The sequence below is a fragment of the Nanorana parkeri genome, unplaced genomic scaffold (genome assembly GCF_000935625.1).
Source record: "Nanorana parkeri isolate BGI_ZX_2015 unplaced genomic scaffold, ASM93562v1 scaffold1082, whole genome shotgun sequence".
Lineage (NCBI taxonomy): Eukaryota > Metazoa > Chordata > Amphibia > Anura > Dicroglossidae > Nanorana > Nanorana parkeri.
In genome coordinates this window covers 458,632-471,086 of record NW_017307350.1, presented here as the reverse complement: position 1 = coordinate 471,086, position 12,455 = coordinate 458,632, and positions in this window count along the sequence as shown.

The window sequence follows — 12,455 nt, the reverse complement described above, 5'->3', positions numbered from 1 at the left end:
CAGCATCAAATGGGCAAAGCATAGGTATAGTTTTAAGCATACCTGCTCTTTGATCTAGCAGGTGCTAGTTCAGTTTAATCACTCCTCCCCCTGCCTGCAGTACATACTCACCTGTTCTTTGCTTATTCTTGGCTCAGGTCAGCTGCTAGGATTGAAGAAAATACCTGGAACTTCTAGATATGGAGCAGCATGTAACTCGCTCTATGTTACAGTGTTGAGCTAATCATCAAGCACCAGAGCTGTTACATAGGCAAAGTCCATAACCCTGGAGAGGCTACAACTGGAGCGACTCATAGCTTACACAGTGCAACTTCACCTGCTACTAGCAGTCAAAAAGAGCGCCAGAGCAATCGACTGAAAAGTAAGTAAGTATGTGGTAATGGGGAGAATAAAATTAAAATCAATCTGATGCTTTGTCCTGAATGGGCAAAGAACTGGGTCACTTTGGAGGCTAACGAATGGAACAGAATGTCACCAGCACACCGAAGAAATATCGAAGCTATCGAAACGAACGTAATTTATTGACGCAAAAGCATATTGTCACACCGATGACAATGTTTCAGTGTCATGCAGGGTCCCTTCATCGGCCTCCCTGCATAGCCCCGAAACGTTGTCATCCTTGTGACAATATGCTTATGTGTCAATAAAAGATGTTTGTTTGGACACTGTTTTGGGTTTTCTTTTTTTACTATTGTCTAATAACATCCAATATAAAAATCACCAAAACATGCAACACATGAAAAAAGAACAATCAATATATTCCTGTAGACAGCTAACCTCAATTTTGGAGGACTTAACCTAGGCTGAACCTAGACCTGACCAACTGATGCAACCCCTGATCATAATAAAACTATATCCAGGTGGTGACTTTCTTTTTGGCCAGGCAATGTATAAAAACTCAATTGTTTCTTGCAGTACTGTCTCTAACATCTCTGAGGCAGAACAGAAAGAAGTTGCGGAAGATATGGAACTGGCAAAGGAAGCTGGCCACAGGGGGGTGATGATGGATATATAGAGACAGAATCTGTCACAGCCTTGGCGCTCCAAAACTGGGAGGGCAGACATACTATGTAAATTTAAAAACAATCTAATTAAAATATCTCCTCCATTCAGCGCAGTGCTGCACACTTCTTGTTTACATTGATCCATCATCCATGCCCTTAGAAACGTACATTCTAGGTTCCCTATGTCACAGGCTTAGACCTACAACATATGCACAAAAACATAGCAGGTAAAATTTAGACATAATCCAAATACCACACCATTTTGACGGGATAATCACTGAACATTGTTCATAAATGCAGAGTTTTGATATTTTCTTCTTCAGGTTCATTGTCAGCTCCCCTTTTTTCACATGTGTCATGAAGGGGGAGAGAACAAGGTAACCAGAAGATGAATGGTGAAATGCTTCCTTATGCAGTTGTCCAACTCTCCCATCGTTACTTCAAGATCCTGGAGAAAAATGAATGCAACTCTGGACGGAAATACATGTTGTGACATTGCATAAGCTTATCAAAACAATGCCATGGCAAATGTGTGCCACAATCAAAGCTAAATGTGGTCCAACAAAATATTGTATGTGACTTTTTTTGGCCAGGCAGTGTATTTTGCCGCATGCACCAAAACTGCCAGAGCTGATAAGCTGATCCCTGTGCTCTTCTTGGTGATCTTCCACAGGGACCTTCTGCCCATGTTGTTCTCAAGCCCCCTATTACTGCTTCTACTCCAGTTTTTCTGCAACTTTATGTTCAGCACCAGTATCCTCTTTAGTGCCCTTACCAGCAACACCAGCAGCAGCTTTCTTTCACCCTAACTCCTTCCAATTCTTCCAAGTTCTCCTATACCTTTTCCTCTCAACTCCATTCCCAATATTCATTCTCCGCTTCTACTCCCCATTATTATCAACCCCTATAAATACAAATAGTTTATTTTGACTTACATTGTCTCCGTTGTGATTTATTGACACTGATTTTGTAGAACTATAAGAAAAAGACTTAACTATACCACATATACAAACTGTACATACACAATGACATGGTCTTATACATGGTGCTGCTACCACTGCAGTTCTCTGACTGATGACATAAAATAGTCTGCAAATTTATCCCAGATGGAAATGCCTAAGCTGTTTGGTTGGAGATTGGATAAGCGCAATGCGTACTTATCTTCTCCTTCCACTCTCTAATGTAACACTGGTGGTACAAGGTGTATGCAATCACATGTTATGTCCCCTAAAAATGTATTTTGTGAAAAATACAATTAAGTATGCACATAGGTGCATATTGAAAATGTTTAAACATAGCTTAGAGTGACTACAAGCCTCTCCTCTGGAGGCACACACCTTTGCATGTTTGTAGTCATCCCCTGCAGCCGGGGATGTAGCTACTCTAAAAGGTAGTCAAAAGTAGCTACTTTCATTCATGTGAAACATACTGCAATGCCATGTATTCCAACCATGGCTTCTTCAGCAGAATTAAAGGTGTCCAATACCTGCAATGTCTCCTCTCCTTTACTTCATTCTTACTGTTTCTCTTACTTCTTCTCAGATAGGCATACATTACAAAGCATATACAGCTATAAAACATTTTGATAGATCCATGCTGCTTAATAAAGATTCAGATGTACGGGAGAGCAATACTGACAAACAACTTTATCTAAAAATTATTCATGGTAAAAATGCATGTTAACGGATGGCAAAAATGGATGTATAGAGATGCAAATGAAACTAACCTAAATGGAAGACAGATGTGAAATCAGAAGCAAATTGATTCAGTTTATATCCATATTCTGTCATCTGCTTTGGTGAAGGTGTGGATGACACTCCCAGGAATAGGCTCTACAGTGTATATATAGCCAAAACATTTAAAAAAATTTTTTAGTTTCGGATAAAGTATGGTAGGGTTAAACCTCTGCGAGGCTATTTTTTCAGTCTATCCTGCTGGGGAGATTTCCCTTCATGTTCTGTCTTGGAGATGCAACTGGAAGTGAGAGGAAATATCCTCAAAGTGAGAGAAGTACCCATCTTAGATAGTTGTCACCAGAACTTTTCTTGTGATTTCTTCTCACTTCTGGCTCTCATCACAACTGTACATTTAAGGATTTCCTCTTATTGCCTGTCTCAGTGATAATAGTCAAATTGGACAAACAGAGGAGTAAATCTCCTCAATGGGTTAGTGCATGGTGCCAGCTGTCACTGTTTACATTTTTGTTTTTAACCTTATCAGTAGCATACACTCCATTCAGGTTCCCGCACAGAAGCGTGGTGCACTGTCATGGCGTGCAGTGTATCCAGTGTGCTGCATGTTTGCATCTTTTCACAGCGCACCGCCTATAACAACGCCCACCACACCCACGAAGTGGTGTGAACAGGGCACATAGAAAACAATTGTGTCCTGACAGCGACCTTCATTCTTGTGCAGAAAACACAGGTCACCGTTATAGTGCAAACAGGCCCTTTATGTCGCCTTCAGCTGGTTACTAAAGGTTATTGTCTTGTACATACCCCCAGTTTTAAATTACATTCAAAATATTAATAAAAGTTGTTAAAAGAGGGGTTTTTTTTTATTGTTAATCCTTAATAAAAAATGCTTTACCTGAAAAAGTAATACATAGTTCAATAATGTGATATAATTTATGCTGTATATAATATCATCCACTTCCACTACTACTGTGTGATGTCACTGAGTGCTTTGCAAGTATCACACATGATTAAATGTACAATGATACATAACTTATCTGCCTTCTTTTTATAAACCTTGGCTGAGCGATCTGTGAGCACAAGCATTCTGAAAATATTTCTCAAATGGCCTGCCGATTAAATTACAACTGTTCAGTATCAATTAATTTTCAAAAGTCTCTTGTGAACAGTCTCTCTCTTTGTGGTGAGATAAAATCTGCGCTCCATTTCACCTACAATTTCTGCTGCCTAGTTTTCTGCTGCCTAAATCTCTCCTTCCCCTAATTATATTGCTAAATAACTTTGGAACATTCAATAAGAAATCTACTTAAACTATTATTGTGTTTTATTATCGCTGTACAGACGTTTACTTGTCTAGTCTGTTAGAGTGACTTGATGAAAGAGATACAGTAGCTGTCAGAAACTCTTTCATTATATAGCGGAGTTATGGATTTACATTATTAACACCCAAAGCAAGAATAACATATGCGCAAATTCAAAGCTAGGGCAAGCTCCCTAAATGATCACCAAAAATAATGCCAAGACAACATGGCATAATATCTAAAATGTCATTCTACTCAAAAAATATTTTTTATTTATGTTAGATGCTAGAGGATTAAATTACCCATCAATTATATTTCTCAGGAACTTTATTGGTGAGATCTCTGCGCCTATGTCACTGGGTCTGCACATCTGCTGTGACCTTTATGAGGGGTCCCACTCTCCCTGTTGGATTTATTTATTTTAAATTATGTAGAATTATTGAATCAGAATATATGGCAGACAGATCTCACGTTTGGAGTATCTAAGACATATATGAAGCCATGGATTGACTCAGTCGGTCAGGCTTCACCTATTCACTTTAAACCTGCTTTCACACGGGTGGTCGGATCAGATTTGTCTGTCAGTTTTTCAGGCTGATCTGGTTAAAAGCCCAGTGTTAGTCTTTGGGCAGCCGGATCTTAATAGAGCTGTGTCCATTTACATCCGATTACCCCCAGGTCCGAGAAACCAAATGGAAAAGAGTTGAGTTTTGGTGGACCTGATCGTGCCAGATTGGAGATAATCTAATGTAAACGGATGGTTTGTTTTTATCCAACTCCTTGTAGACCAACATGGGTCTGGTAATTTCAGTTTCTTAAAAGTGGACAGACGTGAATGTCACAATGGTGACATCTGACTCATACTGCTCTGATGAGCAGGGGATCCATGCACGGATCCCCTGCTGATCGGAACTGACAAGTGCCTATGCGAAAGGGCCCCTAAGTGAACTGTATCAGCATGCCTAAATTAGGTGAATTTAGACAGGTTTTCAGCAGTGGATGGTGATGACAGAGAATGTAGACAATAGTAAATGTTGCAGAGACTAGGATTTGGCATTGATCAATTGTAAATCTAGACATGCACTAAGGGGGTGTGCAAACAGGGAATGCACAATCTGATGGCCATTTGATGGTCAATGAGTGGGCAAAATTACCAAGCTGATCAATTGCTGCTTAATAAAACATGCTCAAACGATGGATTACATTTAAAGTAAAATAATTATATTATGTGGTTTTCCTTGTATGATAATTTTAAATCTCATATGTGTCTTTTTAAATACAGTATTCTTTTTACAATGTAATACCTGTGTAGTCATTGCATTAGAAACTCTTCTGTTGCTGTTTTCCTCATTAACCCATATAAACAGAAATATCAGCTCATTGACAGACCAGCAAAATTAATTTTCATTGGCTTTTGTAAGTAAGGACCATTTCAAGGCTCTGCAGTTTTGGTTTTCAGTGTGATGCATTTTGTACATCACTTGTACAAAACAAGCAGCGGCTTCCCCGCTGTACATTTAGCTCTGCTTGCCCAAAGCAGGGCTAAATGTAGAGAAAAGAAACACCCGCCCGGCGCTCGAAACGGCGTGTCCCAGGCATTGGGAGATAGGAATTCCACACCCCTGCTGCCCCTCTACTCCCTGCTGCCCCAAGGCCGGGCCTTGGATGGCCTTGTGGGAAATCCAGCCTGCATAAGCTGTATCTGCAATATAAAGACAGACATACCAAAGAGGTGCTTTTGGGCTGCATGCAGTCCACTTACTCCTTTCTTATGGCTCTCATATTGAAACTTAGGGGGTGATTTACTAACCTAAACACACGCACGCAATAGGTGCGTGTGATTTTTACACAGCAAAACGTATTTATCAACCAAAAAGTCTCTAAAAGCATATTTCCACTAATGCCATATATGGAAAAATCATGCACATGATGCATATATAATGCTGCTTCACAGTTTAGACAAAAATGGTTAGCTCATGCATTTACATTCCTGCATTCATCAACGCAAGCAACACAACATAGAGCTAATTTACACAACATCACCTTGCAAATTCATGCAGGGCTTTGCACAACACACCTGCTGGGTGTGTACACACTACAAAGGTGTTTAGATTCCACCCATTAGATCATGCTGGGAGGGAACACACTACAGAGGTGTATACATGTTCGTGGTGTGTTTATAAGGTTAGTAAATCAACCCCTTAGTCTTTGCTTTAGGTCCTTATGCTCATTTTTCACTTAACTTAACATTTTACATGGTTAGAATGTAATAGATAAAACTTATTTTAAGCATTGTAAACTATTTTAAAATAGTTTGTAGCAACACTACATAATTGGGATGTCTATGCCTAAATAATTACTGTAACAACATTTAATTTCATAAGTAAGTTGAGCTAATGACCATCCTTGGGTTATGCTATCCAAAATCTTGGCTCTTTTAAATTTGAGTTTGGCTTACTTTAGAAAATTTGAATTGTTACTGGTTATGTAGTATATTCCACTTTAGCGGCTTTTGTAAAAATGAACTACTTATATAAAAGTAGCACTATGGTGCATGGTGACTACAAGATATTTGGCTAAAAGCTCAGTTCCTAAAAGTAGTGTTTCAGGTATAGATCGAGTCTGTTGGGTTAAGTGGCCTTCTCAACATTCCTACTTCTGGTCCTGGCAGTCTTTGAGTTGAACTCCTCTTGCTATAGAAGGGGTGTCCATATTGTTTCTGTTTTTAAAACGTAAATATAGACCCACTTTCCCAGCATCTGCAGCAAGTAAAGGCAGTTGAAGCATGCATCTTCATGATGCTGACAGTTGCCTCCATTAGAACTACAGATTTCTAGAAGAAAGGTGCCTGTTGACATTAATTACTGCTGCAGAGTTTTAGGGGGAGGGGAATGACCTATACCTGCACCGATAAGTGCATATTTAAACCCTCCACACCCTGGATTCAAGACACTTAAACTACTTAGCTAATGATCTGGCAGTTTATAGGTACTTTAATTATTGAAAGCACGCCTGTGCTTTCCCCATGCAGGCCAAAGCCACCCTCTTCTATCAATCCTTCCAGCCTTGTGTCTCTGAGATAGAGATGAAAGTATAAAAGCCTGTGCGGAAGTCCTTAATTGTAAGTGCGCTTACAGTTTTTTCTTTAGTCCTGGTGCTAAGTGTCACAAATACCTGTTGACCCTGCCAGTGACGTCCACCCCATGCGGCTTCCTGTAATGGGGACAATGCTGTTACACTGCTACTAAATTCAAATTAGATAAGTAACTCATGTAGGCTGTGGCTGCTTTTACTAAAGTGAGATGGGACTTGGGGCAGGGGGTGTGCCTATCAGCATTGTTATTGCTGTTTCATAAGACTGACTTGTCAATCAGCAACTGGCCACATTTAGCCATGCCCATTGCTGTGCTGCTGAATTCCTGCTACTTTTGGCTGCAGTGTCTAGGAGGGGAACAGTGTAAGAAACAAATGAAGGAGAATTTGGCTGACTAAACAGAAGCAAAAAAAAAGTTATTTATTTTTTAATTTATGAAGCATCATATAGTAATTAGATATAAGGCCTGTTTAGGCTGCCACACAGGAGCCTTTTGATGTACTTTAAAAAGACAAATAAAAAAGAGCAATAATGCACACCTGCTGATCCATTAAACTCTGGAAATCAAAATACAAAACCGGTGCTTCCGAAGGTACTTGCAAGGCTTAATTTTGATTTGGGCAGGGACTTTAGGTATAGCCTGTCTTCAGGATCAAAGTTTCTCCACAAAGATGCAGCGACTGGTTTAAAGTCTAAAAGACAGGAACTTACAGATACCACAAGGTCCCTGTACTTTAACATGGTTACCTTAGAAAGATTTTTAGGCCAGGTCATGTTCACTTTACCTTTAATTATTTTTTTGCTTTGATCAACGGCCAATACAATGAACCCCTAAGTATTTTGAAAGAGCGCGCTTTCAGTCCTTAGTAAACTTAAACTTCAGAAGAAAAAGAATAAAAAAACTTAAAACAAACTCCCACTGTTATTTACCAACCTATTAAGAAAGTTAAAATATAAATCCAGGGAGTCCTTTCCCTCACCACTGCTTCTCTTTTTTTCAGAAGTGACATCTAGGGTTATATTTGTGGTAGCAGTTTGAGTAAATTGCCATTAGAGTGCAGCTCTATTTTATCTCCTAACCTCTGTTCAGGACCACGTAAAAACAATACAGTTGCACTCAGGTCCACAATATAAAAAATTACTGCAGGAGATCACAAAAATATATCTACATTGCTCCCATTTGTATTAGAACTAAGTGGAAAAAATAACTCAGTCTGTTAAAGAAATTCTAAGATATTTTCAACAAATGAAAGATACTATTAAAAGAAATGTTAGAAATTTTAACAATAGAGTTCAAGTTCCGCATTAAGCATATTCATGATACAAAACATTATGCAATGTTTTTTCCATTTACATTACTCATCATTTAGTGTTTTCTCCTGCTGTTAATTGCTTCTGCAGTAAAAGTGAAGTATTTTAGAAAAAAAGTTAACATGAAATAAAGTACTTATGCAACCTTGAGAGGTCAGCAATATGTTAAATACTGTACTTGTCTCCAGCCATGTGGCTGCAAAGTGCAGGACCCTACCCAGAGTACAACAGGGTTCACTAAGGAGCAGGGTCTACGGAACAGGCGATTTTCATGAGATGGATTTCTCTGCGTCCTGTCCCCAGGTCACTTCCTCAAATGCTAGCAGAAGAATGCAAGACGCTCTGGTCGTACCATGGGGCACTTAAGATTGGTCTTGCCAGAGTGGTGTATAGAGTACCAGCGAACTGGAATATCAGGTATTGCATGTGCACAAACGTTGCACAAACGTTTTCCACCATGTACACTAGCCTTTTAAGAATTCAGCCACATGGCAGGGCATGGCTATGACTGATTGGCACTCGGAGACGCACCCCTGGAGTGAGGCAGGTAAGTGATCACTACAGGTATTAATGTTTGATTTTCCAAAATTTAGAACACTTAGCTTTCAGGAATATTAAAAAATATATATAGTTTTAGTAGAGTATAGTTATTGAAGTAACTAAAATTCTGTATCAATATGGTTCCTACATTTTGAGTGAACTCTTTTTCTTGTTCACAAATATTTTGCAATATGAATATAGTCAGGTAAAAGGAAAAAAAGCAAACCACAAAGTGCAATAACCTATAGCAACCAATTCAGGGCAAGTGTTGTAATCTTGTGAAATCTTCTAAATTAACTCTGGTATCCACTTTATATGATGTCACCTTCACTGGGTATATGGAAACAGGTCATGTTAGTATTACATTTACGTTTTAGCACTTCTTTTTCACATCCCATGAATCTATACTTGGAGGGTAATTTCAAGGCAAATGAAGGCTTATGTAAGTCCACAGTTCCAGCTCTGAGCTGAAATGAGTCATCACAACAAGACTCTTACTTTCCACCCTAGCCTTCATTTTGTGAAGGTCGATGACCTGCTTGCTATATCTATAATGTTGCTGGTATTCTAATCTTCTGAATCACCCTGAATCTAAGCTTGTGAAAATCTAAACCACTAGACTGCATTGGCTAAACTGGTTAGACTGCACTGGGTAAATAAGGTAGACAACACTGGGTAAATAGGGTAGACTGCAACAGTTAAAATGTAGATTCCATTGGGTAAACTGGTTAGACTGCACTGGGTAAATAAGGTAGACAACACTGGGTAGATAGGGTAGACTGCAACAGTTAAAATGTAGATTCCATTGGGTAAACTGGTTAGACTGCACTGAGGGGGACGCACATATATATGTATGTGTATAAAAAATATAGTTTTAAAAATAATAAAAGATGACACCCCACAAGGAGAAAGATGGCACAATAAAATTTAAGGGATTTAACCCTTGACGAATTTGACACTAGATATGGGAAGATGGGGGGTTAATAAAATACACTTTTTTTTTAAATCTCTGGGGGATTAGAAGAATGTTGAGGTAGGATATTGTGATTGTTAAGTTATTATTATTTATTTTTTTGTATATAGTGTGGTTAAAATGCAGTTGCCTATTTGTCTAATGTACTGTTGGAATATAAAATAAAAAAGGTTAATATGAAGACTGCACTGAGTAAATAAGGTAGACAACACTGGGTAAATAGGGTAGACTGCAGCAGGTAAAATGTAGATTCCATTGGGTAAACTGGTAAGACTGCACTGGGTAAATAAGGTAGACAACACTGGGTAAATAGGGGAGACTGCAGCAGGTGAAATGTAGGTTCCATTGGGTAGAGTGTAGACAACTGGGTAAACTGATTTGGGTAAATAAGGTAGACAACTTTGGGTAAACAGGGTAGACTGCAGTAAGTAAAAGGTAGACTGCATTGGGTAAATAAGGTAGACAACATTGGGTAAACAGAGTAGAATGCAGTAGGTAAAAGGTAGACCTCATTGGGTAGACTGCATTGGATAAACTGGGTAGGCTGCATTGGGTAAAAAGGGTTTTATGCACTGGGTGAACATAGTAGAATTTCGGACTTTAGTAAAGCAGCAGTATTTTCTGGATAGCATTAGCAAGTTACCGATTGTAAACCTCACTTCTTAAGAGTGAATCTATACAAAATAAACTGTATTTTCAAATGTATCAAAAATGTGTTACCGCCTTCCAGAATAACTCTGGAGGTACATCACTAAATTCACAGAATCCACAGATCCACAGAAACTTCTGGATAAGAAAACATTAATTGTCGTCCAGGGCTTCTTGGCTTACAGTATCAGCCATGCAATTTTGGGGAGTCCAGCGCTGAATCCTCGATTAGAGGTACCCCCATCAGCAGTGAGCGGTTCCCATACATCTATGAGCAGACACCAAATCTTTGGAACAAAATATCATCCAGTTGTTCATTGAACTAATGCAGAGATTCCTTGGATCCGAAAGGCTCTCTGAACTCCAAGATGCTGAAGACATATCCCCCCTGAAGGATTGTCACCGACCTCGGATTAAAAGGCTGTTTCAAGTGATTTGCACATAGGAAACCTTCATCAACCCGATCCCTGGATAGGGACATAGATAACAGTTGAAACAGGCTCGCCAGCTGTAGCCACAACCAAAATCTCATATTTGGAATCATCCAGAATCAATGGCACAGGGAATGTCTTCTCTGTCGTCTGAAGAACCCTGTTGAAAGACTTTCAGCCTCCAATAAGTATAGGATCACCATTTGAATTGATCCATCAACTGGAGACACCAAGGAGTTGTCTCGTCAACTGGAGACACCAAGGAGTTGTCCCGTCAACTGGAGACACCAAGGAGTTGCCCCGTCAACTGGAGACACCAAGGGGTAGGATAGAGGCATTGCCCCTTGGCGATCACTTTTAACTTGGTCAGATCCTAACTTAAAAATGGTTCCATGGACTGCTAGAGTATGAGCATGCTGAACAACCAGCAGGATGACGCCTCAATAGGTGGAATACTCGTTCACTCAAGAAGGCTGTGACTGGATGCAATCTTTTGGAAAATGACCTAGGACTGTGACGAGGCCAAAGGGCAGGTAAACAAACAAAAGTGGAACTTTAGAATGGCAAGTAAGACATTTGATGAAGGACAGGCGCGCAGGAATGTGAGCCCACATCTGCCAGGCACAGTGTCCCATAGTCAGTTTCTGTCTTAAGTGATGGATATAGTGATTCCATATGCAGTATTTGGATCCTGATCCATTTGTGTAAAGTGTTCAGACCAAGACAGTTCTGAAGTCTCCTGGTTGTCCCACTATGACAATTAGAGGATAAAAGCTTGATATCTTTGGACTGGATCTCCTTGAGGGCGGGAAATTTCGAATCTGCAGGGCTTGTGAGTCTTTTCTGGTTATTCGTTTACTGTAATTTTTTGTCGATTTCTGCCTACACATATCGTTTTCTACAGCTTTTACGGGCAGCATTGCCATTTTCTTCCATTGTACTGCGTGTTGTTTTGACATTAAAAAAAGTGTGTTTGAAAATGAAACGCCTGTCTTTTTACGCTGTTCATGTATATGTCAATACCGCCTCGCTGTCTTTTATACGTTGCGTTTTCATTCATGTCCATGTGCGTGTGTCAAATGATTATGAAGAGGAAAAAAATAAATATATATAAATAAATATATATGTATGCGCAGTATGTTTGTATGTATGGGTATGCATCTGTATGTGTATACGTACGCATGTATGTATAGGTGTGTTTGTATGTGTGTGTAAAGCTTAGTTACGTTCGGTATGTGTGTGCGTGTGCATGGGTACATATGTGTGTATGTGCTTGCACATACACGCTAAAAAACCCAAAAACTGTGTATGGTCTAGGAACGCATATTGTTGTGCTTTCCCTCTACTCGCAGGTTGGTTGTCTTGGTTGGTGGATGGATCACTTCGGTTCCCCTTGGGGAATTCTCACGTCACACCACGCTACTTCACATACACTAGGCTCTGTAGGATTTGTTTCTTT